This window comes from Electrophorus electricus, chromosome 13, assembly GCF_041902795.1.
Source record: "Electrophorus electricus isolate QZ-2024a chromosome 13, ASM4190279v1, whole genome shotgun sequence".
Taxonomy (NCBI): Eukaryota; Metazoa; Chordata; class Actinopteri; order Gymnotiformes; family Gymnotidae; genus Electrophorus; species Electrophorus electricus.
In genome coordinates, this window is record NC_137509.1 from 18,655,413 (window position 1) to 18,682,904 (window position 27,492).

Below are 27,492 nucleotides of genomic sequence, written 5' to 3' on the forward strand. Positions count from 1 at the left end.
ATTACATTCAAGATAACATTCTAGAATGTCAAGTGCAGGGATTAATAAAAAAAATTGTCAGATTGGTCTTTGATCATATTTGCTATGATTAGGCAATTTGAGTAAGTGTTTAAGGCTTACGGCCACACCATCTTGAGAACGCCCAATCTCATCTGACCTTGGAAGCTAAGCAAGTTTGGCCCTGAATAGTACTGAGGTGGGACCCTACCTAGGAATACCAGGTGCTGTAAGCTTTTCTTGCATCACTTTAATTTACTTTCAAGCTGACATGCTCAAATGTGAAGTGCAGTGATTAATAAAAAAAACTATCTGTTAGCACCTGGGAATAGCAGATGCTGTAAGTTTTTTTTGCATCACTTTCATTTACTCTCCAACTCACATGCCTGAATGTGAAGTGCAGTGATTCCTCAAAAATCTATCTGTTAGCACCTTGGACTACGAGATGCTGTAAGCTTCTCTTGCATCACTTTAATTTACTTTCAAGATGACATGCTAGGATGTGAAGTGCAGTGATTAATTAAAAAAACTATCTGTTAGCACCTGGGAATAGCAAATGCTGTAAGTTTTTGTTGCATCACTTTACTTTAATCTGCAACTGACAAGCTTGTATGTGAAGTGTACAGATTAAATAGAAATATTTTAGTACCAGGGAATAGCAGGTGCTGTAAGATTGTATTGCATCCCTTTAATTTATGTTCAAGCTATCATGTTCAAATTTGAAGTGCAGTGAATAATTAACTCAAACTATCTGTTAGCACCTGGGAATAGCAGATGCTGTAAGTTTTTTTTGCATCACTTTCATTTACTCTCCAACTCACATGCCTGAATGTGAAGTGCAGTGATTCATCACAAAACTATATGTTAGCACATTGGACTACGAGATGCTGTAAGCTTCTCTTGCATCACTTTAATTTACTGTCAAGATGACATGCTAGGATGTGAAATGCAGTGATTAATTAAAAAAACTATCTGTTAGCACCTGGGAATAGCAGATGCTGTAAGTTTTTGTTGCATCACTTTACTTTAATCTGCAACTGACAAGCTTGTATGTGAAGTGTACAGATTAAATAGAAATATTTTAGTACCAGGGAATAGCAGGTGCTGTAAGATTGTTTGCATCCCTTTAATTTATGTTCAAGCTATCATGTTCAAATTTGAAGTGCAGTGAATAATTAGTGCCTCCGTATACCAGCTCCGTATTGTAAGCTTTTATTGCATCATTTAATTACATTCAAGATAACATTCTAGAATGTCAAGTGCAGGGATTAATAAAAAAAATTGTCAGATTGGTCTTTGATCATATTTGCTATGATTAGACAATTTGAGTAAGTGTTTAAGGCTTACAGCCACACCAGCTTGAGAACGCCCAATCTCATCTGACCTTGGAAGCTAAGCAAGTTTGGGCCTGAATAGTACTGAGGTGGGACCCTACCTAGGAATACCAGGTGCTGTAAGCTTTTCTTGCATCACTTTAATTTACTTTCAAGCTGACATGCTCAAATGTGAAGTGCAGTGATTAATAAAAAAAACTATCTGTTAGCACCTGGGAATAGCAGATGCTGTAAGTTTTTTTTGCATCACTTTCATTTACTCTCCAACTCACATGCCTGAATGTGAAGTGCAGTGATTCCTCAAAAATCTATCTGTTAGCACCTTGGACTACGAGATGCTGTAAGCTTCTCTTGCATCACTTTAATTTACTTTCAAGATGACATGCTAGGATGTGAAGTGCAGTGATTAATTAAAAAAACTATCTGTTAGCACCTGGGAATAGCAAATGCTGTAAGTTTTTGTTGCATCACTTTACTTTAATCTGCAACTGACAAGCTTGTATGTGAAGTGTACAGATTAAATAGAAATATTTTAGTACCAGGGAATAGCAGGTGCTGTAAGATTGTATTGCATCCCTTTAATTTATGTTCAAGCTATCATGTTCAAATTTGAAGTGCAGTGAATAATTAGTGCCTCCGTATACCAGCTCCGTATTGTAAGCTTTTATTGCATCATTTAATTACATTCAAGATAACATTCTAGAATGTCAAGTGCAGGGATTAATAAAAAAAATTGTCAGATTGGTCTTTGATCATATTTGCTATGATTAGACAATTTGAGTAAGTGTTTAAGGCTTACAGCCACACCAGCTTGAGAACGCCCAATCTCATCTGACCTTGGAAGCTAAGCAAGTTTGGGCCTGAATAGTACTGAGGTGGGACCCTACCTAGGAATACCAGGTGCTGTAAGCTTTTCTTGCATCACTTTAATTTACTTTCAAGCTGACATGCTCAAATGTGAAGTGCAGTGATTAATAAAAAAAACTATCTGTTAGCACCTGGGAATAGCAGATGCTGTAAGTTTTTGTTGCATCACTTTCATTTACTCTCCAACTCACATGCCTGAATGTGAAGTGCAGTGATTCCTCAAAAATCTATCTGTTAGCACCTTGGACTACGAGATGCTGTAAGCTTCTCTTGCATCACTTTAATTTACTTTCAAGATGACATGCTAGGATGTGAAGTCCAGTGATTAATTAAAAAAACTATCTGTTAGCACCTGGGAATAGCAAATGCTGTAAGTTTTTGTTGCATCACTTTACTTTAATCTGCAACTGACAAGCTTGTATGTGAAGTGTACAGATTAAATAGAAATATTTTAGTACCAGGGAATAGCAGGTGCTGTAAGATTGTATTGCATCCCTGTAATTTATGTTCAAGATATCATGTTCAAATTTGAAGTGCAGTGAATAATTAACTCAAACTATCTGTTAGCACCTGGGAATAGCAGATGCTGTAAGTTTTTTTTGCATCACTTTCATTTACTCTCCAACTCACATGCCTGAATGTGAAGTGCAGTGATTCATCAAAAAACTATATGTTAGCACATTGGACTACGAGATGCTGTAAGCTTCTCTTGCATCACTTTAATTTACTGTCAAGATGACATGCTAGGATGTGAAATGCAGTGATTAATTAAAAAAACTATCTGTTAGCACCTGGGAATAGCAGATGCTGTAAGTTTTTGTTGCATCACTTTACTTTAATCTGCAACTGACAAGCTTGTATGTGAAGTGTACAGATTAAATAGAAATATTTTAGTACCAGGGAATAGCAGGTGCTGTAAGATTGTTTGCATCCCTTTAATTTATGTTCAATCTATCATGTTCAAATTTGAAGTGCAGTGAATAATTAGTGCCGCAGTATACCAGCTCCGTATTGTAAGCTTTTATTGCATCATTTAATTACATTCAAGATAACATTCTAGAATGTCAAGTGCAGGGATTAATAAAAAAAATTGTCAGATTGGTCTTTGATCATATTTGCTATGATTAGGCAATTTGAGTAAGTGTTTAAGGCTTACGGCCACACCAGCTTGAGAACGCCCAATCTCCTCTGACCTTGGAAGCTAAGCAAGTTTGGGCCTGAATAGTACTGAGGTGGGACCCTACCTAGGAATACCAGGTGCTGTAAGCTTTTCTTGCATCACTTTAATTTACTTTCAAGCTGACATGCTCAAATGTGAAGTGCAGTGATTAATAAAAAAAACTATCTGTTAGCACCTGGGAATAGCAGATGCTGTAAGTTTTTTTTGCATCACTTTCATTTACTCTCCAACTCACATGCCTGAATGTGAAGTGCAGTGATTCCTCAAAAATCTATCTGTTAGCACCTTGGACTACGAGATGCTGTAAGCTTCTCTTGCATCACTTTAATTTACTTTCAAGATGACATGCTAGGATGTGAAGTGCAGTGATTAATTAAAAAAAACTATCTGTTAGCACCTGGGAATAGCAAATGCTGTAAGTTTTTGTTGCATCACTTTACTTTAATCTGCAACTGACAAGCTTGTATGTGAAGTGTACAGATTAAATAGAAATATTTTAGTACCAGGGAATAGCAGGTGCTGTAAGATTGTATTGCATCCCTTTAATTTATGTTCAAGCTATCATGTTCAAATTTGAAGTGCAGTGAATAATTAACTCAAACTATCTGTTAGCACCTGGGAATAGCAGATGCTGTAAGTTTTTTTTGCATCACTTTCATTTACTCTCCAACTCACATGCCTGAATGTGAAGTGCAGTGATTCATCAAAAAACTATATGTTAGCACATTGGACTACGAGATGCTGTAAGCTTCTCTTGCATCACTTTAATTTACTGTCAAGATGACATGCTAGGATGTGAAATGCAGTGATTAATTAAAAAAACTATCTGTTAGCACCTGGGAATAGCAGATGCTGTAAGTTTTTGTTGCATCACTTTACTTTAATCTGCAACTGACAAACTTGTATGTGAAGTGTACAGATTAAATAGAAATATTTTAGTACCAGGGAATAGCAGGTGCTGTAAGATTGTTTGCATCCCTTTAATTTATGTTCAAGCTATCATGTTCAAATTTGAAGTGCAGTGAATAATTAGTGCCTCCGTATACCAGCTCCGTATTGTAAGCTTTTATTGCATCATTTAATTACATTCAAGATAACATTCTAGAATGTCAAGTGCAGGGATTAATAAAAAAAATTGTCAGATTGGTCTTTGATCATATTTGCTATGATTAGGCAATTTGAGTAAGTGTTTAAGGCTTACGGCCACACCATCTTGAGAACGCCCAATCTCATCTGACCTTGGAAGCTAAGCAAGTTTGGGCCTGAATAGTACTGAGGTGGGACCCTACCTAGGAATACCAGGTGCTGTAAGCTTTTCTTGCATCACTTTAATTTACTTTCAAGCTGACATGCTCAAATGTGAAGTGCAGTGATTAATAAAAAAAACTATCTGTTAGCACCTGGGAATAGCAGATGCTGTAAGTTTTTTTTGCATCACTTTCATTTACTCTCCAACTCACATGCCTGAATGTGAAGTGCAGTGATTCCTCAAAAATCTATCTGTTAGCACCTTGGACTACGAGATGCTGTAAGCTTCTCTTGCATCACTTTAATTTACTTTCAAGATGACATGCTAGGATGTGAAGTCCAGTGATTAATTAAAAAAACTATCTGTTAGCACCTGGGAATAGCAAATGCTGTAAGTTTTTGTTGCATCACTTTACTTTAATCTGCAACTGACAAGCTTGTATGTGAAGTGTACAGATTAAATAGAAATATTTTAGTACCAGGGAATAGCAGGTGCTGTAAGATTGTATTGCATCCCTGTAATTTATGTTCAAGATATCATGTTCAAATTTGAAGTGCAGTGAATAATTAACTCAAACTATCTGTTATCACCTGGGAATAGCAGATGCTGTAAGTTTTTTTTGCATCACTTTCATTTACTCTCCAACTCACATGCCTGAATGTGAAGTGCAGTGATTCATCAAAAAACTATATGTTAGCACATTGGACTACGAGATGCTGTAAGCTTCTCTTGCATCACTTTAATTTACTGTCAAGATGACATGCTAGGATGTGAAATGCAGTGATTAATTAAAAAAACTATCTGTTAGCACCTGGGAATAGCAGATGCTGTAAGTTTTTGTTGCATCACTTTACTTTAATCTGCAACTGACAAGCTTGTATGTGAAGTGTACAGATTAAATAGAAATATTTTAGTACCAGGGAATAGCAGGTGCTGTAAGATTGTTTGCATCCCTTTAATTTATGTTCAATCTATCATGTTCAAATTTGAAGTGCAGTGAATAATTAGTGCCGCAGTATACCAGCTCCGTATTGTAAGCTTTTATTGCATCATTTAATTACATTCAAGATAACATTCTAGAATGTCAAGTGCAGGGATTAATAAAAAAAATTGTCAGATTGGTCTTTGATCATATTTGCTATGATTAGGCAATTTGAGTAAGTGTTTAAGGCTTACGGCCACACCAGCTTGAGAACGCCCAATCTCATCTGACCTTGGAAGCTAAGCAAGTTTGGGCCTGAATAGTACTGAGGTGGGACCCTACCTAGGAATACCAGGTGCTGTAAGCTTTTCTTGCATCACTTTAATTTACTTTCAAGCTGACATGCTCAAATGTGAAGTGCAGTGATTAATAAAAAAAACTATCTGTTAGCACCTGGGAATAGCAGATGCTGTAAGTTTTTTTTGCATCACTTTCATTTACTCTCCAACTCACATGCCTGAATGTGAAGTGCAGTGATTCCTCAAAAATCTATCTGTTAGCACCTTGGACTACGAGATGCTGTAAGCTTCTCTTGCATCACTTTAATTTACTTTCAAGATGACATGCTAGGATGTGAAGTGCAGTGATTAATTAAAAAAACTATCTGTTAGCACCTGGGAATAGCAAATGCTGTAAGTTTTTGTTGCATCACTTTACTTTAATCTGCAACTGACAAGCTTGTATGTGAAGTGTACAGATTAAATAGAAATATTTTAGTACCAGGGAATAGCAGGTGCTGTAAGATTGTATTGCATCCCTTTAATTTATGTTCAAGCTATCATGTTCAAATTTGAAGTGCAGTGAATAATTAACTCAAACTATCTGTTAGCACCTGGGAATAGCAGATGCTGTAAGTTTTTTTTGCATCACTTTCATTTACTCTCCAACTCACATGCCTGAATGTGAAGTGCAGTGATTCATCAAAAAACTATATGTTAGCACATTGGACTACGAGATGCTGTAAGCTTCTCTTGCATCACTTTAATTTACTGTCAAGATGACATGCTAGGATGTGAAATGCAGTGATTAATTAAAAAAACTATCTGTTAGCACCTGGGAATAGCAGATGCTGTAAGTTTTTGTTGCATCACTTTACTTTAATCTGCAACTGACAAGCTTGTATGTGAAGTGTACAGATTAAATAGAAATATTTTAGTACCAGGGAATATCAGGTGCTGTAAGATTGTATTGCATCCCTTTAATTTATGTTCAAGCTATCATGTTCAAATTTGAAGTGCAATGAATAATTAACTCAAACTATCTGTTAGCACCTGGGAATAGCAGATGCTGTAAGTTTTTTTTTGCATCACTTTCATTTACTCTCCAACTCACATGCCTGAATGTGAAGTGCAGTGATTCATCACAAAACTATATGTTAGCACATTGGACTACGAGATGCTGTAAGCTTCTCTTGCATCACTTTAATTTACTGTCAAGATGACATGCTAGGATGTGAAATGCAGTGATTAATTAAAAAAACTATCTGTTAGCACCTGGGAATAGCAGATGCTGTAAGTTTTTGTTGCATCACTTTACTTTAATCTGCAACTGACAAGCTTGTATGTGAAGTGTACAGATTAAATAGAAATATTTTAGTACCAGGGAATAGCAGGTGCTGTAAGATTGTTTGCATCCCTTTAATTTATGTTCAAGCTATCATGTTCAAATTTGAAGTGCAGTGAATAATTAGTGCCTCCGTATACCAGCTCCGTATTGTAAGCTTTTATTGCATCATTTAATTACATTCAAGATAACATTCTAGAATGTCAAGTGCAGGGATTAATAAAAAAAATTGTCAGATTGGTCTTTGATCATATTTGCTATGATTAGGCAATTTGAGTAAGTGTTTAAGGCTTACGGCCACACCAGCTTGAGAACGCCCAATCTCCTCTGACCTTGGAAGCTAAGCAAGTTTGGGCCTGAATAGTACTGAGGTGGGACCCTACCTAGGAATACCAGGTGCTGTAAGCTTTTCTTGCATCACTTTAATTTACTTTCAAGCTGACATGCTCAAATGTGAAGTGCAGTGATTAATAAAAAAAACTATCTGTTAGCACCTGGGAATAGCAGATGCTGTAAGTTTTTTTTGCATCACTTTCATTTACTCTCCAACTCACATGCCTGAATGTGAAGTGCAGTGATTCCTCAAAAATCTATCTGTTAGCACCTTGGACTACGAGATGCTGTAAGCTTCTCTTGCATCACTTTAATTTACTTTCAAGATGACATGCTAGGATGTGAAGTGCAGTGATTAATTAAAAAAAACTATCTGTTAGCACCTGGGAATAGCAAATGCTGTAAGTTTTTGTTGCATCACTTTACTTTAATCTGCAACTGACAAGCTTGTATGTGAAGTGTACAGATTAAATAGAAATATTTTAGTACCAGGGAATAGCAGGTGCTGTAAGATTGTATTGCATCCCTTTAATTTATGTTCAAGCTATCATGTTCAAATTTGAAGTGCAGTGAATAATTAACTCAAACTATCTGTTAGCACCTGGGAATAGCAGATGCTGTAAGTTTTTTTTGCATCACTTTCATTTACTCTCCAACTCACATGCCTGAATGTGAAGTGCAGTGATTCATCAAAAAACTATATGTTAGCACATTGGACTACGAGATGCTGTAAGCTTCTCTTGCATCACTTTAATTTACTGTCAAGATGACATGCTAGGATGTGAAATGCAGTGATTAATTAAAAAAACTATCTGTTAGCACCTGGGAATAGCAGATGCTGTAAGTTTTTGTTGCATCACTTTACTTTAATCTGCAACTGACAAGCTTGTATGTGAAGTGTACAGATTAAATAGAAATATTTTAGTACCAGGGAATAGCAGGTGCTGTAAGATTGTTTGCATCCCTTTAATTTATGTTCAAGCTATCATGTTCAAATTTGAAGTGCAGTGAATAATTAGTGCCTCCGTATACCAGCTCCGTATTGTAAGCTTTTATTGCATCATTTAATTACATTCAAGATAACATTCTAGAATGTCAAGTGCAGGGATTAATAAAAAAAATTGTCAGATTGGTCTTTGATCATATTTGCTATGATTAGGCAATTTGAGTAAGTGTTTAAGGCTTACGGCCACACCAGCTTGAGAACGCCCAATCTCATCTGACCTTGGAAGCTAAGCAAGTTTGGGCCTGAATAGTACTGAGGTGGGACCCTACCTAGGAATACCAGGTGCTGTAAGCTTTTCTTGCATCACTTTAATTTACTTTCAAGCTGACATGCTCAAATGTGAAGTGCAGTGATTAATAAAAAAAACTATCTGTTAGCACCTGGGAATAGCAGATGCTGTAAGTTTTTTTTGCATCACTTTCATTTACTCTCCAACTCACATGCCTGAATGTGAAGTGCAGTGATTCCTCAAAAATCTATCTGTTAGCACCTTGGACTACGAGATGCTGTAAGCTTCTCTTGCATCACTTTAATTTACTTTCAAGATGACATGCTAGGATGTGAAGTGCAGTGATTAATTAAAAAAACTATCTGTTAGCACCTGGGAATAGCAAATGCTGTAAGTTTTTGTTGCATCACTTTACTTTAATCTGCAACTGACAAGCTTGTATGTGAAGTGTACAGATTAAATAGAAATATTTTAGTACCAGGGAATAGCAGGTGCTGTAAGATTGTATTGCATCCCTTTAATTTATGTTCAAGCTATCATGTTCAAATTTGAAGTGCAGTGAATAATTAACTCAAACTATCTGTTAGCACCTGGGAATAGCAGATGCTGTAAGTTTTTTTTGCATCACTTTCATTTACTCTCCAACTCACATGCCTGAATGTGAAGTGCAGTGATTCATCAAAAAACTATATGTTAGCACATTGGACTACGAGATGCTGTAAGCTTCTCTTGCATCACTTTAATTTACTGTCAAGATGACATGCTAGGATGTGAAATGCAGTGATTAATTAAAAAAACTATCTGTTAGCACCTGGGAATAGCAGATGCTGTAAGTTTTTGTTGCATCACTTTACTTTAATCTGCAACTGACAAGCTTGTATGTGAAGTGTACAGATTAAATAGAAATATTTTAGTACCAGGGAATAGCAGGTGCTGTAAGATTGTTTGCATCCCTTTAATTTATGTTCAATCTATCATGTTCAAATTTGAAGTGCAGTGAATAATTAGTGCCTCAGTATACCAGCTCCGTATTGTAAGCTTTTATTGCATCATTTAATTACATTCAAGATAACATTCTAGAATGTCAAGTGCAGGGATTAATAAAAAAAATTGTCAGATTGGTCTTTGATCATATTTGCTATGATTAGGCAATTTGAGTAAGTGTTTAAGGCTTACGGCCACACCAGCTTGAGAACGCCCAATCTCATCTGACCTTGGAAGCTAAGCAAGTTTGGGCCTGAATAGTACTGAGGTGGGACCCTACCTAGGAATACCAGGTGCTGTAAGCTTTTCTTGCATCACTTTAATTTACTTTCAAGCTGACATGCTCAAATGTGAAGTGCAGTGATTAATAAAAAAAACTATCTGTTAGCACCTGGGAATAGCAGATGCTGTAAGTTTTTTTTGCATCACTTTCATTTCTCTCCAACTCACATGCCTGAATGTGAAGTGCAGTGATTCCTCAAAAATCTATCTGTTAGCACCTTGGACTACGAGATGCTGTAAGCTTCTCTTGCATCACTTTAATTTACTTTCAAGATGACATGCTAGGATGTGAAGTGCAGTGATTAATTAAAAAAAATATCTGTTAGCACCTGGGAATAGCAAATGCTGTAAGTTTTTGTTGCATCACTTTACTTTAATCTGCAACTGACAAGCTTGTATGTGAAGTGTACAGATTAAATAGAAATATTTTAGTACCAGGGAATAGCAGGTGCTGTAAGATTGTATTGCATCCCTTTAATTTATGTTCAAGCTATCATGTTCAAATTTGAAGTGCAGTGAATAATTAACTCAAACTATCTGTTAGCACCTGGGAATAGCAGATGCTGTAAGTTTTTTTTGCATCACTTTCATTTACTCTCCAACTCACATGCCTGAATGTGAAGTGCAGTGATTCATCAAAAAACTATATGTTAGCACCTTGGACTACGAGATGTTGTAAGCTTCTCTTGCATCACTTTAATTTACTGTCAAGATGACATGCTAGGATGTGAAATGCAGTGATTAATTAAAAAAACTATCTGTTAGCACCTGGGAATAGCAGATGCTGTAAGTTTTTGTTGTATCACTTTACTTTAATCTGCAACTGACAAGCTTGTATGTGAAGTGTACAGATTAAATAGAAATATTTTAGTACCAGGGAATAGCAGGTGCTGTAAGATTGTATTGCATCCCTTTAATTTATGTTCAAGCTATCATGTTCAAATTTGAAGTGCAGTGAATAATTAACTCAAACTATCTTTTAGCACCTGGGAATAGCAGATGCTGTAAGTTTTTTTTGCATCACTTTCATTTACTCTCCAACTCACATGCCTGAATGTGAAGTGCAGTGATTCATCAAAAAACTATATGTTAGCACCTTGGACTACGAGATGTTGTAAGCTTCTCTTGCATCACTTTAATTTACTGTCAAGATGACATGCTAGGATGTGAAATGCAGTGATTAATTAAAAAAACTATCTGTTAGCACCTGGGAATAGCAGATGCTGTAAGTTTTTGTTGTATCACTTTACTTTAATCTGCAACTGACAAGCTTGTATGTGAAGTGTACAGATTAAATAGAAATATTTTAGTACCAGGGAATAGCAGGTGCTGTAAGATTGTATTGCATCCCTTTAATTTATGTTCAAGCTATCATGTTCAAATTTGAAGTGCAGTGAATAATTAACTCAAACTATCTGTTAGCACCTGGGAATAGCAGATGCTGTAAGTTTTTTTTGCATCACTTTCATTTACTCTCCAACTCACATGCCTGAATGTGAAGTGCAGTGATTCATCAAAAAACTATATGTTAGCACATTGGACTACGAGATGCTGTAAGCTTCTCTTGCATCACTTTAATTAACTGTCAAGATGACATGCTAGGATGTGAAATGCAGTGATTAATTAAAAAAACTATCTGTTAGCACCTGGGAATAGCAGATGCTGTAAGTTTTTGTTGCATCACTTTACTTTAATCTGCAACTGACAAGCTTGTATGTGAAGTGTACAGATTAAATAGAAATATTTTAGTACCAGGGAATAGCAGGTGCTGTAAGATTGTTTGCATCCCTTTAATTTATGTTCAAGCTATCATGTTCAAATTTGAAGTACAGTGAATAATTAGTGCCTCCGTATACCAGCTCCGTATTGTAAGCTTTTATTGCATCATTTAATTACATTCAAGATAACATTCTAGAATGTCAAGTGCAGGGATTAATAAAAAAAATTGTCAGATTGGTCTTTGATCATATTTGCTATGATTAGGCAATTTGAGTAAGTGTTTAAGGCTTACGGCCACACCAGCTTGAGAACGCCCAATCTCCTCTGACCTTGGAAGCTAAGCAAGTTTGGGCCTGAATAGTACTGAGGTGGGACCCTACCTAGGAATACCAGGTGCTGTAAGCTTTTCTTGCATCACTTTAATTTACTTTCAAGCTGACATGCTCAAATGTGAAGTGCAGTGATTAATAAAAAAAACTATCTGTTAGCACCTGGGAATAGCAGATGCTGTAAGTTTTTTTTGCATCACTTTCATTTACTCTCCAACTCACATGCCTGAATGTGAAGTGCAGTGATTCCTCAAAAATCTATCTGTTAGCACCTTGGACTACGAGATGCTGTAAGCTTCTCTTGCATCACTTTAATTTACTTTCAAGATGACATGCTAGGATGTGAAGTGCAGTGATTAATTAAAAAAACTATCTGTTAGCACCTGGGAATAGCAAATGCTGTAAGTTTTTGTTGCATCACTTTACTTTAATCTGCAACTGACAAGCTTGTATGTGAAGTGTACAGATTAAATAGAAATATTTTAGTACCAGGGAATAGCAGGTGCTGTAAGATTGTATTGCATCCCTTTAATTTATGTTCAAGCTATCATGTTCAAATTTGAAGTGCAGTGAATAATTAACTCAAACTATCTGTTAGCACCTGGGAATAGCAGATGCTGTAAGTTTTTTTTGCATCACTTTCATTTACTCTCCAACTCACATGCCTGAATGTGAAGTGCAGTGATTCATCACAAAACTATATGTTAGCACATTGGACTACGAGATGCTGTAAGCTTCTCTTGCATCACTTTAATTTACTGTCAAGATGACATGCTAGGATGTGAAATGCAGTGATTAATTAAAAAAACTATCTGTTAGCACCTGGGAATAGCAGATGCTGTAAGTTTTTGTTGCATCACTTTACTTTAATCTGCAACTGACAAGCTTGTATGTGAAGTGTACAGATTAAATAGAAATATTTTAGTACCAGGGAATAGCAGGTGCTGTAAGATTGTTTGCATCCCTTTAATTTATGTTCAAGCTATCATGTTCAAATTTGAAGTGCAGTGAATAATTAGTGCCTCCGTATACCAGCTCCGTATTGTAAGCTTGTATTGCATCATTTAATTACATTCAAGATAACATTCTAGAATGTCAAGTGCAGGGATTAATAAAAAAAATTGTCAGATTGGTCTTTGATCATATTTGCTATGATTAGGCAATTTGAGTAAGTGTTTAAGGCTTACGGCCACACCATCTTGAGAACGCCCAATCTCATCTGACCTTGGAAGCTAAGCAAGTTTGGCCCTGAATAGTACTGAGGTGGGACCCTACCTAGGAATACCAGGTGCTGTAAGCTTTTCTTGCATCACTTTAATTTACTTTCAAGCTGACATGCTCAAATGTGAAGTGCAGTGATTAATAAAAAAAACTATCTGTTAGCACCTGGGAATAGCAGATGCTGTAAGTTTTTTTTGCATCACTTTCATTTACTCTCCAACTCACATGCCTGAATGTGAAGTGCAGTGATTCCTCAAAAATCTATCTGTTAGCACCTTGGACTACGAGATGCTGTAAGCTTCTCTTGCATCACTTTAATTTACTTTCAAGATGACATGCTAGGATGTGAAGTGCAGTGATTAATTAAAAAAACTATCTGTTAGCACCTGGGAATAGCAAATGCTGTAAGTTTTTGTTGCATCACTTTACTTTAATCTGCAACTGACAAGCTTGTATGTGAAGTGTACAGATTAAATAGAAATATTTTAGTACCAGGGAATAGCAGGTGCTGTAAGATTGTATTGCATCCCTTTAATTTATGTTCAAGCTATCATGTTCAAATTTGAAGTGCAGTGAATAATTAACTCAAACTATCTGTTAGCACCTGGGAATAGCAGATGCTGTAAGTTTTTTTTGCATCACTTTCATTTACTCTCCAACTCACATGCCTGAATGTGAAGTGCAGTGATTCATCACAAAACTATATGTTAGCACATTGGACTACGAGATGCTGTAAGCTTCTCTTGCATCACTTTAATTTACTGTCAAGATGACATGCTAGGATGTGAAATGCAGTGATTAATTAAAAAAACTATCTGTTAGCACCTGGGAATAGCAGATGCTGTAAGTTTTTGTTGCATCACTTTACTTTAATCTGCAACTGACAAGCTTGTATGTGAAGTGTACAGATTAAATAGAAATATTTTAGTACCAGGGAATAGCAGGTGCTGTAAGATTGTTTGCATCCCTTTAATTTATGTTCAAGCTATCATGTTCAAATTTGAAGTGCAGTGAATAATTAGTGCCTCCGTATACCAGCTCCGTATTGTAAGCTTTTATTGCATCATTTAATTACATTCAAGATAACATTCTAGAATGTCAAGTGCAGGGATTAATAAAAAAAATTGTCAGATTGGTCTTTGATCATATTTGCTATGATTAGGCAATTTGAGTAAGTGTTTAAGGCTTACGGCCACACCATCTTGAGAACGCCCAATCTCATCTGACCTTGGAAGCTAAGCAAGTTTGGCCCTGAATAGTACTGAGGTGGGACCCTACCTAGGAATACCAGGTGCTGTAAGCTTTTCTTGCATCACTTTAATTTACTTTCAAGCTGACATGCTCAAATGTGAAGTGCAGTGATTAATAAAAAAAACTATCTGTTAGCACCTGGGAATAGCAGATGCTGTAAGTTTTTTTTGCATCACTTTCATTTACTCTCCAACTCACATGCCTGAATGTGAAGTGCAGTGATTCCTCAAAAATCTATCTGTTAGCACCTTGGACTACGAGATGCTGTAAGCTTCTCTTGCATCACTTTAATTTACTTTCAAGATGACATGCTAGGATGTGAAGTGCAGTGATTAATTAAAAAAACTATCTGTTAGCACCTGGGAATAGCAAATGCTGTAAGTTTTTGTTGCATCACTTTACTTTAATCTGCAACTGACAAGCTTGTATGTGAAGTGTACAGATTAAATAGAAATATTTTAGTACCAGGGAATAGCAGGTGCTGTAAGATTGTATTGCATCCCTTTAATTTATGTTCAAGCTATCATGTTCAAATTTGAAGTGCAGTGAATAATTAACTCAAACTATCTGTTAGCACCTGGGAATAGCAGATGCTGTAAGTTTTTTTTGCATCACTTTCATTTACTCTCCAACTCACATGCCTGAATGTGAAGTGCAGTGATTCATCAAAAAACTATATGTTAGCACATTGGACTACGAGATGCTGTAAGCTTCTCTTGCATCACTTTAATTTACTGTCAAGATGACATGCTAGGATGTGAAATGCAGTGATTAATTAAAAAAACTATCTGTTAGCACCTGGGAATAGCAGATGCTGTAAGTTTTTGTTGCATCACTTTACTTTAATCTGCAACTGACAAGCTTGTATGTGAAGTGTACAGATTAAATAGAAATATTTTAGTACCAGGGAATATCAGGTGCTGTAAGATTGTATTGCATCCCTTTAATTTATGTTCAAGCTATCATGTTCAAATTTGAAGTGCAATGAATAATTAACTCAAACTATCTGTTAGCACCTGGGAATAGCAGATGCTGTAAGTTTTTTTTTGCATCACTTTCATTTACTCTCCAACTCACATGCCTGAATGTGAAGTGCAGTGATTCATCACAAAACTATATGTTAGCACATTGGACTACGAGATGCTGTAAGCTTCTCTTGCATCACTTTAATTTACTGTCAAGATGACATGCTAGGATGTGAAATGCAGTGATTAATTAAAAAAACTATCTGTTAGCACCTGGGAATAGCAGATGCTGTAAGTTTTTGTTGCATCACTTTACTTTAATCTGCAACTGACAAGCTTGTATGTGAAGTGTACAGATTAAATAGAAATATTTTAGTACCAGGGAATAGCAGGTGCTGTAAGATTGTTTGCATCCCTTTAATTTATGTTCAAGCTATCATGTTCAAATTTGAAGTGCAGTGAATAATTAGTGCCTCCGTATACCAGCTCCGTATTGTAAGCTTTTATTGCATCATTTAATTACATTCAAGATAACATTCTAGAATGTCAAGTGCAGGGATTAATAAAAAAAATTGTCAGATTGGTCTTTGATCATATTTGCTATGATTAGGCAATTTGAGTAAGTGTTTAAGGCTTACGGCCACACCAGCTTGAGAACGCCCAATCTCCTCTGACCTTGGAAGCTAAGCAAGTTTGGGCCTGAATAGTACTGAGGTGGGACCCTACCTAGGAATACCAGGTGCTGTAAGCTTTTCTTGCATCACTTTAATTTACTTTCAAGCTGACATGCTCAAATGTGAAGTGCAGTGATTAATAAAAAAAACTATCTGTTAGCACCTGGGAATAGCAGATGCTGTAAGTTTTTTTTGCATCACTTTCATTTACTCTCCAACTCACATGCCTGAATGTGAAGTGCAGTGATTCCTCAAAAATCTATCTGTTAGCACCTTGGACTACGAGATGCTGTAAGCTTCTCTTGCATCACTTTAATTTACTTTCAAGATGACATGCTAGGATGTGAAGTGCAGTGATTAATTAAAAAAAACTATCTGTTAGCACCTGGGAATAGCAAATGCTGTAAGTTTTTGTTGCATCACTTTACTTTAATCTGCAACTGACAAGCTTGTATGTGAAGTGTACAGATTAAATAGAAATATTTTAGTACCAGGGAATAGCAGGTGCTGTAAGATTGTATTGCATCCCTTTAATTTATGTTCAAGCTATCATGTTCAAATTTGAAGTGCAGTGAATAATTAACTCAAACTATCTGTTAGCACCTGGGAATAGCAGATGCTGTAAGTTTTTTTTGCATACCTTTCATTTACTCTCCAACTCACATGCCTGAATGTGAAGTGCAGTGATTCATCAAAAAACTATATGTTAGCACATTGGACTACGAGATGCTGTAAGCTTCTCTTGCATCACTTTAATTTACTGTCAAGATGACATGCTAGGATGTGAAATGCAGTGATTAATTAAAAAAACTATCTGTTAGCACCTGGGAATAGCAGATGCTGTAAGTTTTTGTTGCATCACTTTACTTTAATCTGCAACTGACAAGCTTGTATGTGAAGTGTACAGATTAAATAGAAATATTTTAGTACCAGGGAATAGCAGGTGCTGTAAGATTGTTTGCATCCCTTTAATTTATGTTCAAGCTATCATGTTCAAATTTGAAGTGCAGTGAATAATTAGTGCCTCCGTATACCAGCTCCGTATTGTAAGCTTTTATTGCATCATTTAATTACATTCAAGATAACATTCTAGAATGTCAAGTGCAGGGATTAATAAAAAAAATTGTCAGATTGGTCTTTGATCATATTTGCTATGATTAGGCAATTTGAGTAAGTGTTTAAGGCTTACGGCCACACCAGCTTGAGAACGCCCAATCTCATCTGACCTTGGAAGCTAAGCAAGTTTGGGCCTGAATAGTACTGAGGTGGGACCCTACCTAGGAATACCAGGTGCTGTAAGCTTTTCTTGCATCACTTTAATTTACTTTCAAGCTGACATGCTCAAATGTGAAGTGCAGTGATTAATAAAAAAAACTATCTGTTAGCACCTGGGAATAGCAGATGCTGTAAGTTTTTTTTGCATCACTTTCATTTACTCTCCAACTCACATGCCTGAATGTGAAGTGCAGTGATTCCTCAAAAATCTATCTGTTAGCACCTTGGACTACGAGATGCTGTAAGCTTCTCTTGCATCACTTTAATTTACTTTCAAGATGACATGCTAGGATGTGAAGTGCAGTGATTAATTAAAAAAACTATCTGTTAGCACCTGGGAATAGCAAATGCTGTAAGTTTTTGTTGCATCACTTTACTTTAATCTGCAACTGACAAGCTTGTATGTGAAGTGTACAGATTAAATAGAAATATTTTAGTACCAGGGAATAGCAGGTGCTGTAAGATTGTATTGCATCCCTTTAATTTATGTTCAAGCTATCATGTTCAAATTTGAAGTGCAGTGAATAATTAACTCAAACTATCTGTTAGCACCTGGGAATAGCAGATGCTGTAAGTTTTTTTTGCATCACTTTCATTTACTCTCCAACTCACATGCCTGAATGTGAAGTGCAGTGATTCATCAAAAAACTATATGTTAGCACATTGGACTACGAGATGCTGTAAGCTTCTCTTGCATCACTTTAATTTACTGTCAAGATGACATGCTAGGATGTGAAATGCAGTGATTAATTAAAAAAACTATCTGTTAGCACCTGGGAATAGCAGATGCTGTAAGTTTTTGTTGCATCACTTTACTTTAATCTGCAACTGACAAGCTTGTATGTGAAGTGTACAGATTAAATAGAAATATTTTAGTACCAGGGAATAGCAGGTGCTGTAAGATTGTTTGCATCCCTTTAATTTATGTTCAATCTATCATGTTCAAATTTGAAGTGCAGTGAATAATTAGTGCCTCAGTATACCAGCTCCGTATTGTAAGCTTTTATTGCATCATTTAATTACATTCAAGATAACATTCTAGAATGTCAAGTGCAGGGATTAATAAAAAAAATTGTCAGATTGGTCTTTGATCATATTTGCTATGATTAGGCAATTTGAGTAAGTGTTTAAGGCTTACGGCCACACCAGCTTGAGAACGCCCAATCTCATCTGACCTTGGAAGCTAAGCAAGTTTGGGCCTGAATAGTACTGAGGTGGGACCCTACCTAGGAATACCAGGTGCTGTAAGCTTTTCTTGCATCACTTTAATTTACTTTCAAGCTGACATGCTCAAATGTGAAGTGCAGTGATTAATAAAAAAAACTATCTGTTAGCACCTGGGAATAGCAGATGCTGTAAGTTTTTTTTGCATCACTTTCATTTCTCTCCAACTCACATGCCTGAATGTGAAGTGCAGTGATTCCTCAAAAATCTATCTGTTAGCACCTTGGACTACGAGATGCTGTAAGCTTCTCTTGCATCACTTTAATTTACTTTCAAGATGACATGCTAGGATGTGAAGTGCAGTGATTAATTAAAAAAAATATCTGTTAGCACCTGGGAATAGCAAATGCTGTAAGTTTTTGTTGCATCACTTTACTTTAATCTGCAACTGACAAGCTTGTATGTGAAGTGTACAGATTAAATAGAAATATTTTAGTACCAGGGAATAGCAGGTGCTGTAAGATTGTATTGCATCCCTTTAATTTATGTTCAAGCTATCATGTTCAAATTTGAAGTGCAGTGAATAATTAACTCAAACTATCTGTTAGCACCTGGGAATAGCAGATGCTGTAAGTTTTTTTTGCATCACTTTCATTTACTCTCCAACTCACATGCCTGAATGTGAAGTGCAGTGATTCATCAAAAAACTATATGTTAGCACCTTGGACTACGAGATGTTGTAAGCTTCTCTTGCATCACTTTAATTTACTGTCAAGATGACATGCTAGGATGTGAAATGCAGTGATTAATTAAAAAAACTATCTGTTAGCACCTGGGAATAGCAGATGCTGTAAGTTTTTGTTGTATCACTTTACTTTAATCTGCAACTGACAAGCTTGTATGTGAAGTGTACAGATTAAATAGAAATATTTTAGTACCAGGGAATAGCAGGTGCTGTAAGATTGTATTGCATCCCTTTAATTTATGTTCAAGCTATCATGTTCAAATTTGAAGTGCAGTGAATAATTAACTCAAACTATCTTTTAGCACCTGGGAATAGCAGATGCTGTAAGTTTTTTTTGCATCACTTTCATTTACTCTCCAACTCACATGCCTGAATGTGAAGTGCAGTGATTCATCAAAAAACTATATGTTAGCACCTTGGACTACGAGATGTTGTAAGCTTCTCTTGCATCACTTTAATTTACTGTCAAGATGACATGCTAGGATGTGAAATGCAGTGATTAATTAAAAAAACTATCTGTTAGCACCTGGGAATAGCAGATGCTGTAAGTTTTTGTTGTATCACTTTACTTTAATCTGCAACTGACAAGCTTGTATGTGAAGTGTACAGATTAAATAGAAATATTTTAGTACCAGGGAATAGCAGGTGCTGTAAGATTGTTTGCATCCCTTTAATTTATGTTCAAGCTATCATGTTCAAATTTGAAGTACAGTGAATAATTAGTGCCTCCGTATACCAGCTCCGTATTGTAAGCTTTTATTGCATCATTTAATTACATTCAAGATAACATTCTAGAATGTCAAGTGCAGGGATTAATAAAAAAAATTGTCAGATTGGTCTTTGATCATATTTGCTATGATTAGGCAATTTGAGTAAGTGTTTAAGGCTTACGGCCACACCAGCTTGAGAACGCCCAATCTCCTCTGACCTTGGAAGCTAAGCAAGTTTGGGCCTGAATAGTACTGAGGTGGGACCCTACCTAGGAATACCAGGTGCTGTAAGCTTTTCTTGCATCACTTTAATTTACTTTCAAGCTGACATGCTCAAATGTGAAGTGCAGTGATTAATAAAAAAAACTATCTGTTAGCACCTGGGAATAGCAGATGCTGTAAGTTTTTTTTGCATCACTTTCATTTACTCTCCAACTCACATGCCTGAATGTGAAGTGCAGTGATTCCTCAAAAATCTATCTGTTAGCACCTTGGACTACGAGATGCTGTAAGCTTCTCTTGCATCACTTTAATTTACTTTCAAGATGACATGCTAGGATGTGAAGTGCAGTGATTAATTAAAAAAACTATCTGTTAGCACCTGGGAATAGCAAATGCTGTAAGTTTTTGTTGCATCACTTTACTTTAATCTGCAACTGACAAGCTTGTATGTGAAGTGTACAGATTAAATAGAAATATTTTAGTACCAGGGAATAGCAGGTGCTGTAAGATTGTATTGCATCCCTTTAATTTATGTTCAAGCTATCATGTTCAAATTTGAAGTGCAGTGAATAATTAACTCAAACTATCTGTTAGCACCTGGGAATAGCAGATGCTGTAAGTTTTTTTTGCATCACTTTCATTTACTCTCCAACTCACATGCCTGAATGTGAAGTGCAGTGATTCATCACAAAACTATATGTTAGCACATTGGACTACGAGATGCTGTAAGCTTCTCTTGCATCACTTTAATTTACTGTCAAGATGACATGCTAGGATGTGAAATGCAGTGATTAATTAAAAAAACTATCTGTTAGCACCTGGGAATAGCAGATGCTGTAAGTTTTTGTTGCATCACTTTACTTTAATCTGCAACTGACAAGCTTGTATGTGAAGTGTACAGATTAAATAGAAATATTTTAGTACCAGGGAATAGCAGGTGCTGTAAGATTGTTTGCATCCCTTTAATTTATGTTCAAGCTATCATGTTCAAATTTGAAGTGCAGTGAATAATTAGTGCCTCCGTATACCAGCTCCGTATTGTAAGCTTTTATTGCATCATTTAATTACATTCAAGATAACATTCTAGAATGTCAAGTGCAGGGATTAATAAAAAAAATTGTCAGATTGGTCTTTGATCATATTTGCTATGATTAGGCAATTTGAGTAAGTGTTTAAGGCTTACGGCCACACCATCTTGAGAACGCCCAATCTCATCTGACCTTGGAAGCTAAGCAAGTTTGGCCCTGAATAGTACTGAGGTGGGACCCTACCTAGGAATACCAGGTGCTGTAAGCTTTTCTTGCATCACTTTAATTTACTTTCAAGCTGACATGCTCAAATGTGAAGTGCAGTGATTAATAAAAAAAACTATCTGTTAGCACCTGGGAATAGCAGATGCTGTAAGTTTTTTTTGCATCACTTTCATTTACTCTCCAACTCACATGCCTGAATGTGAAGTGCAGTGATTCCTCAAAAATCTATCTGTTAGCACCTTGGACTACGAGATGCTGTAAGCTTCTCTTGCATCACTTTAATTTACTTTCAAGATGACATGCTAGGATGTGAAGTGCAGTGATTAATTAAAAAAACTATCTGTTAGCACCTGGGAATAGCAAATGCTGTAAGTTTTTGTTGCATCACTTTACTTTAATCTGCAACTGACAAGCTTGTATGTGAAGTGTACAGATTAAATAGAAATATTTTAGTACCAGGGAATAGCAGGTGCTGTAAGATTGTATTGCATCCCTTTAATTTATGTTCAAGCTATCATGTTCAAATTTGAAGTGCAGTGAATAATTAACTCAAACTATCTGTTAGCACCTGGGAATAGCAGATGCTGTAAGTTTTTTTTGCATCACTTTCATTTACTCTCCAACTCACATGCCTGAATGTGAAGTGCAGTGATTCATCACAAAACTATATGTTAGCACATTGGACTACGAGATGCTGTAAGCTTCTCTTGCATCACTTTAATTTACTGTCAAGATGACATGCTAGGATGTGAAATGCAGTGATTAATTAAAAAAACTATCTGTTAGCACCTGGGAATAGCAGATGCTGTAAGTTTTTGTTGCATCACTTTACTTTAATCTGCAACTGACAAGCTTGTATGTGAAGTGTACAGATTAAATAGAAATATTTTAGTACCAGGGAATAGCAGGTGCTGTAAGATTGTTTGCATCCCTTTAATTTATGTTCAAGCTATCATGTTCAAATTTGAAGTGCAGTGAATAATTAGTGCCTCCGTATACCAGCTCCGTATTGTAAGCTTTTATTGCATCATTTAATTACATTCAAGATAACATTCTAGAATGTCAAGTGCAGGGATTAATAAAAAAAATTGTCAGATTGGTCTTTGATCATATTTGCTATGATTAGGCAATTTGAGTAAGTGTTTAAGGCTTACGGCCACACCATCTTGAGAACGCCCAATCTCATCTGACCTTGGAAGCTAAGCAAGTTTGGCCCTGAATAGTACTGAGGTGGGACCCTACCTAGGAATACCAGGTGCTGTAAGCTTTTCTTGCATCACTTTAATTTACTTTCAAGCTGACATGCTCAAATGTGAAGTGCAGTGATTAATAAAAAAAACTATCTGTTAGCACCTGGGAATAGCAGATGCTGTAAGTTTTTTTTGCATCACTTTCATTTACTCTCCAACTCACATGCCTGAATGTGAAGTGCAGTGATTCCTCAAAAATCTATCTGTTAGCACCTTGGACTACGAGATGCTGTAAGCTTCTCTTGCATCACTTTAATTTACTTTCAAGATGACATGCTAGGATGTGAAGTGCAGTGATTAATTAAAAAAACTATCTGTTAGCACCTGGGAATAGCAAATGCTGTAAGTTTTTGTTGCATCACTTTACTTTAATCTGCAACTGACAAGCTTGTATGTGAAGTGTACAGATTAAATAGAAATATTTTAGTACCAGGGAATAGCAGGTGCTGTAAGATTGTATTGCATCCCTTTAATTTATGTTCAAGCTATCATGTTCAAATTTGAAGTGCAGTGAATAATTAACTCAAACTATCTGTTAGCACCTGGGAATAGCAGATGCTGTAAGTTTTTTTTGCATCACTTTCATTTACTCTCCAACTCACATGCCTGAATGTGAAGTGCAGTGATTCATCACAAAACTATATGTTAGCACATTGGACTACGAGATGCTGTAAGCTTCTCTTGCATCACTTTAATTTACTGTCAAGATGACATGCTAGGATGTGAAATGCAGTGATTAATTAAAAAAACTATCTGTTAGCACCTGGGAATAGCAGATGCTGTAAGTTTTTGTTGCATCACTTTACTTTAATCTGCAACTGACAAGCTTGTATGTGAAGTGTACAGATTAAATAGAAATATTTTAGTACCAGGGAATAGCAGGTGCTGTAAGATTGTTTGCATCCCTTTAATTTATGTTCAAGCTATCATGTTCAAATTTGAAGTGCAGTGAATAATTAGTGCCTCCGTATACCAGCTCCGTATTGTAAGCTTTTATTGCATCATTTAATTACATTCAAGATAACATTCTAGAATGTCAAGTGCAGGGATTAATAAAAAAAATTGTCAGATTGGTCTTTGATCATATTTGCTATGATTAGACAATTTGAGTAAGTGTTTAAGGCTTACAGCCACACCAGCTTGAGAACGCCCAATCTCATCTGACCTTGGAAGCTAAGCAAGTTTGGGCCTGAATAGTACTGAGGTGGGACCCTACCTAGGAATACCAGGTGCTGTAAGCTTTTCTTGCATCACTTTAATTTACTTTCAAGCTGACATGCTCAAATGTGAAGTGCAGTGATTAATAAAAAAAACTATCTGTTAGCACCTGGGAATAGCAGATGCTGTAAGTTTTTTTTGCATCACTTTCATTTACTCTCCAACTCACATGCCTGAATGTGAAGTGCAGTGATTCCTCAAAAATCTATCTGTTAGCACCTTGGACTACGAGATGCTGTAAGCTTCTCTTGCATCACTTTAATTTACTTTCAAGATGACATGCTAGGATGTGAAGTGCAGTGATTAATTAAAAAAACTATCTGTTAGCACCTGGGAATAGCAAATGCTGTAAGTTTTTGTTGCATCACTTTACTTTAATCTGCAACTGACAAGCTTGTATGTGAAGTGTACAGATTAAATAGAAATATTTTAGTACCAGGGAATAGCAGGTGCTGTAAGATTGTATTGCATCCCTTTAATTTATGTTCAAGCTATCATGTTCAAATTTGAAGTGCAGTGAATAATTAACTCAAACTATCTGTTAGCACCTGGGAATAGCAGATGCTGTAAGTTTTTTTTGCATCACTTTCATTTACTCTCCAACTCACATGCCTGAATGTGAAGTGCAGTGATTCATCACAAAACTATATGTTAGCACATTGGACTACGAGATGCTGTAAGCTTCTCTTGCATCACTTTAATTTACTGTCAAGATGACATGCTAGGATGTGAAATGCAGTGATTAATTAAAAAAACTATCTGTTAGCACCTGGGAATAGCAGATGCTGTAAGTTTTTGTTGCATCACTTTACTTTAATCTGCAACTGACAAGCTTGTATGTGAAGTGTACAGATTAAATAGAAATATTTTAGTACCAGGGAATAGCAGGTGCTGTAAGATTGTTTGCATCCCTTTAATTTATGTTCAAGCTATCATGTTCAAATTTGAAGTGCAGTGAATAATTAGTGCCTCCGTATACCAGCTCCGTATTGTAAGCTTTTATTGCATCATTTAATTACATTCAAGATAACATTCTAGAATGTCAAGTGCAGGGATTAATAAAAAAAATTGTCAGATTGGTCTTTGATCATATTTGCTATGATTAGACAATTTGAGTAAGTGTTTAAGGCTTACAGCCACACCAGCTTGAGAACGCCCAATCTCATCTGACCTTGGAAGCTAAGCAAGTTTGGGCCTGAATAGTACTGAGGTGGGACCCTACCTAGGAATACCAGGTGCTGTAAGCTTTTCTTGCATCACTTTAATTTACTTTCAAGCTGACATGCTCAAATGTGAAGTGCAGTGATTAATAAAAAAAACTATCTGTTAGCACCTGGGAATAGCAGATGCTGTAAGTTTTTTTTGCATCACTTTCATTTACTCTCCAACTCACATGCCTGAATGTGAAGTGCAGTGATTCCTCAAAAATCTATCTGTTAGCACCTTGGACTACGAGATGCTGTAAGCTTCTCTTGCATCACTTTAATTTACTTTCAAGATGACATGCTAGGATGTGAAGTCCAGTGATTAATTAAAAAAACTATCTGTTAGCACCTGGGAATAGCAAATGCTGTAAGTTTTTGTTGCATCACTTTACTTTAATCTGCAACTGACAAGCTTGTATGTGAAGTGTACAGATTAAATAGAAATATTTTAGTACCAGGGAATAGCAGGTGCTGTAAGATTGTATTGCATCCCTGTAATTTATGTTCAAGATATCATGTTCAAATTTGAAGTGCAGTGAATAATTAACTCAAACTATCTGTTAGCACCTGGGAATAGCAGATGCTGTAAGTTTTTTTTGCATCACTTTCATTTACTCTCCAACTCACATGCCTGAATGTGAAGTGCAGTGATTCATCAAAAAACTATATGTTAGCACATTGGACTACGAGATGCTGTAAGCTTCTCTTGCATCACTTTAATTTACTGTCAAGATGACATGCTAGGATGTGAAATGCAGTGATTAATTAAAAAAACTATCTGTTAGCACCTGGGAATAGCAGATGCTGTAAGTTTTTGTTGCATCACTTTACTTTAATCTGCAACTGACAAGCTTGTATGTGAAGTGTACAGATTAAATAGAAATATTTTAGTACCAGGGAATAGCAGGTGCTGTAAGATTGTTTGCATCCCTTTAATTTATGTTCAATCTATCATGTTCAAATTTGAAGTGCAGTGAATAATTAGTGCCGCAGTATACCAGCTCCGTATTGTAAGCTTTTATTGCATCATTTAATTACATTCAAGATAACATTCTAGAATGTCAAGTGCAGGGATTAATAAAAAAAATTGTCAGATTGGTCTTTGATCATATTTGCTATGATTAGGCAATTTGAGTAAGTGTTTAAGGCTTACGGCCACACCAGCTTGAGAACGCCCAATCTCATCTGACCTTGGAAGCTAAGCAAGTTTGGGCCTGAATAGTACTGAGGTGGGACCCTACCTAGGAATACCAGGTGCTGTAAGCTTTTCTTGCATCACTTTAATTTACTTTCAAGCTGACATGCTCAAATGTGAAGTGCAGTGATTAATAAAAAAAACTATCTGTTAGCACCTGGGAATAGCAGATGCTGTAAGTTTTTTTTGCATCACTTTCATTTACTCTCCAACTCACATGCCTGAATGTGAAGTGCAGTGATTCCTCAAAAATCTATCTGTTAGCACCTTGGACTACGAGATGCTGTAAGCTTCTCTTGCATCACTTTAATTTACTTTCAAGATGACATGCTAGGATGTGAAGTGCAGTGATTAATTAAAAAAACTATCTGTTAGCACCTGGGAATAGCAAATGCTGTAAGTTTTTGTTGCATCACTTTACTTTAATCTGCAACTGACAAGCTTGTATGTGAAGTGTACAGATTAAATAGAAATATTTTAGTACCAGGGAATAGCAGGTGCTGTAAGATTGTATTGCATCCCTTTAATTTATGTTCAAGCTATCATGTTCAAATTTGAAGTGCAGTGAATAATTAACTCAAACTATCTGTTAGCACCTGGGAATAGCAGATGCTGTAAGTTTTTTTTGCATCACTTTCATTTACTCTCCAACTCACATGCCTGAATGTGAAGTGCAGTGATTCATCAAAAAACTATATGTTAGCACATTGGACTACGAGATGCTGTAAGCTTCTCTTGCATCACTTTAATTTACTGTCAAGATGACATGCTAGGATGTGAAATGCAGTGATTAATTAAAAAAACTATCTGTTAGCACCTGGGAATAGCAGATGCTGTAAGTTTTTGTTGCATCACTTTACTTTAATCTGCAACTGACAAGCTTGTATGTGAAGTGTACAGATTAAATAGAAATATTTTAGTACCAGGGAATATCAGGTGCTGTAAGATTGTATTGCATCCCTTTAATTTATGTTCAAGCTATCATGTTCAAATTTGAAGTGCAATGAATAATTAACTCAAACTATCTGTTAGCACCTGGGAATAGCAGATGCTGTAAGTTTTTTTTTGCATCACTTTCATTTACTCTCCA

At 36.1% G+C, this 27,492-nt stretch overlaps 21 pseudogenes; all 21 read left to right on the forward strand.

Annotated features, from left to right (window-relative positions):
• The first annotated feature begins 114 nt into the window (after positions 1–114).
• On the forward strand, positions 115–233 carry LOC145649759 (5S ribosomal RNA; annotated as a pseudogene).
• A 1,105-nt stretch (positions 234–1,338) lies between these two features.
• On the forward strand, positions 1,339–1,457 carry LOC145647010 (5S ribosomal RNA; annotated as a pseudogene).
• A 667-nt stretch (positions 1,458–2,124) lies between these two features.
• On the forward strand, positions 2,125–2,243 carry LOC145647011 (5S ribosomal RNA; annotated as a pseudogene).
• A 1,105-nt stretch (positions 2,244–3,348) lies between these two features.
• Positions 3,349–3,467, forward strand: LOC145648586 (5S ribosomal RNA; annotated as a pseudogene).
• A 1,106-nt stretch (positions 3,468–4,573) lies between these two features.
• On the forward strand, positions 4,574–4,692 carry LOC145647568 (5S ribosomal RNA; annotated as a pseudogene).
• Positions 4,693–5,797: 1,105 nt separating this feature from the next.
• LOC145645484 (5S ribosomal RNA) lies at positions 5,798–5,916 on the forward strand (annotated as a pseudogene).
• Positions 5,917–7,461: 1,545 nt separating this feature from the next.
• LOC145648587 (5S ribosomal RNA) lies at positions 7,462–7,580 on the forward strand (annotated as a pseudogene).
• A 1,106-nt stretch (positions 7,581–8,686) lies between these two features.
• On the forward strand, positions 8,687–8,805 carry LOC145645495 (5S ribosomal RNA; annotated as a pseudogene).
• Positions 8,806–9,910: 1,105 nt separating this feature from the next.
• Positions 9,911–10,029, forward strand: LOC145645506 (5S ribosomal RNA; annotated as a pseudogene).
• A 1,982-nt stretch (positions 10,030–12,011) lies between these two features.
• On the forward strand, positions 12,012–12,130 carry LOC145648589 (5S ribosomal RNA; annotated as a pseudogene).
• A 1,105-nt stretch (positions 12,131–13,235) lies between these two features.
• On the forward strand, positions 13,236–13,354 carry LOC145649761 (5S ribosomal RNA; annotated as a pseudogene).
• Positions 13,355–14,459: 1,105 nt separating this feature from the next.
• LOC145649762 (5S ribosomal RNA) lies at positions 14,460–14,578 on the forward strand (annotated as a pseudogene).
• Positions 14,579–16,123: 1,545 nt separating this feature from the next.
• On the forward strand, positions 16,124–16,242 carry LOC145648590 (5S ribosomal RNA; annotated as a pseudogene).
• A 1,106-nt stretch (positions 16,243–17,348) lies between these two features.
• Positions 17,349–17,467, forward strand: LOC145645517 (5S ribosomal RNA; annotated as a pseudogene).
• A 1,105-nt stretch (positions 17,468–18,572) lies between these two features.
• LOC145645528 (5S ribosomal RNA) lies at positions 18,573–18,691 on the forward strand (annotated as a pseudogene).
• A 1,543-nt stretch (positions 18,692–20,234) lies between these two features.
• On the forward strand, positions 20,235–20,353 carry LOC145648591 (5S ribosomal RNA; annotated as a pseudogene).
• A 1,105-nt stretch (positions 20,354–21,458) lies between these two features.
• Positions 21,459–21,577, forward strand: LOC145649763 (5S ribosomal RNA; annotated as a pseudogene).
• A 1,105-nt stretch (positions 21,578–22,682) lies between these two features.
• On the forward strand, positions 22,683–22,801 carry LOC145649764 (5S ribosomal RNA; annotated as a pseudogene).
• Positions 22,802–23,906: 1,105 nt separating this feature from the next.
• Positions 23,907–24,025, forward strand: LOC145647012 (5S ribosomal RNA; annotated as a pseudogene).
• A 1,105-nt stretch (positions 24,026–25,130) lies between these two features.
• Positions 25,131–25,249, forward strand: LOC145647013 (5S ribosomal RNA; annotated as a pseudogene).
• A 1,105-nt stretch (positions 25,250–26,354) lies between these two features.
• On the forward strand, positions 26,355–26,473 carry LOC145645540 (5S ribosomal RNA; annotated as a pseudogene).
• Positions 26,474–27,492: the final 1,019 nt, after the last annotated feature.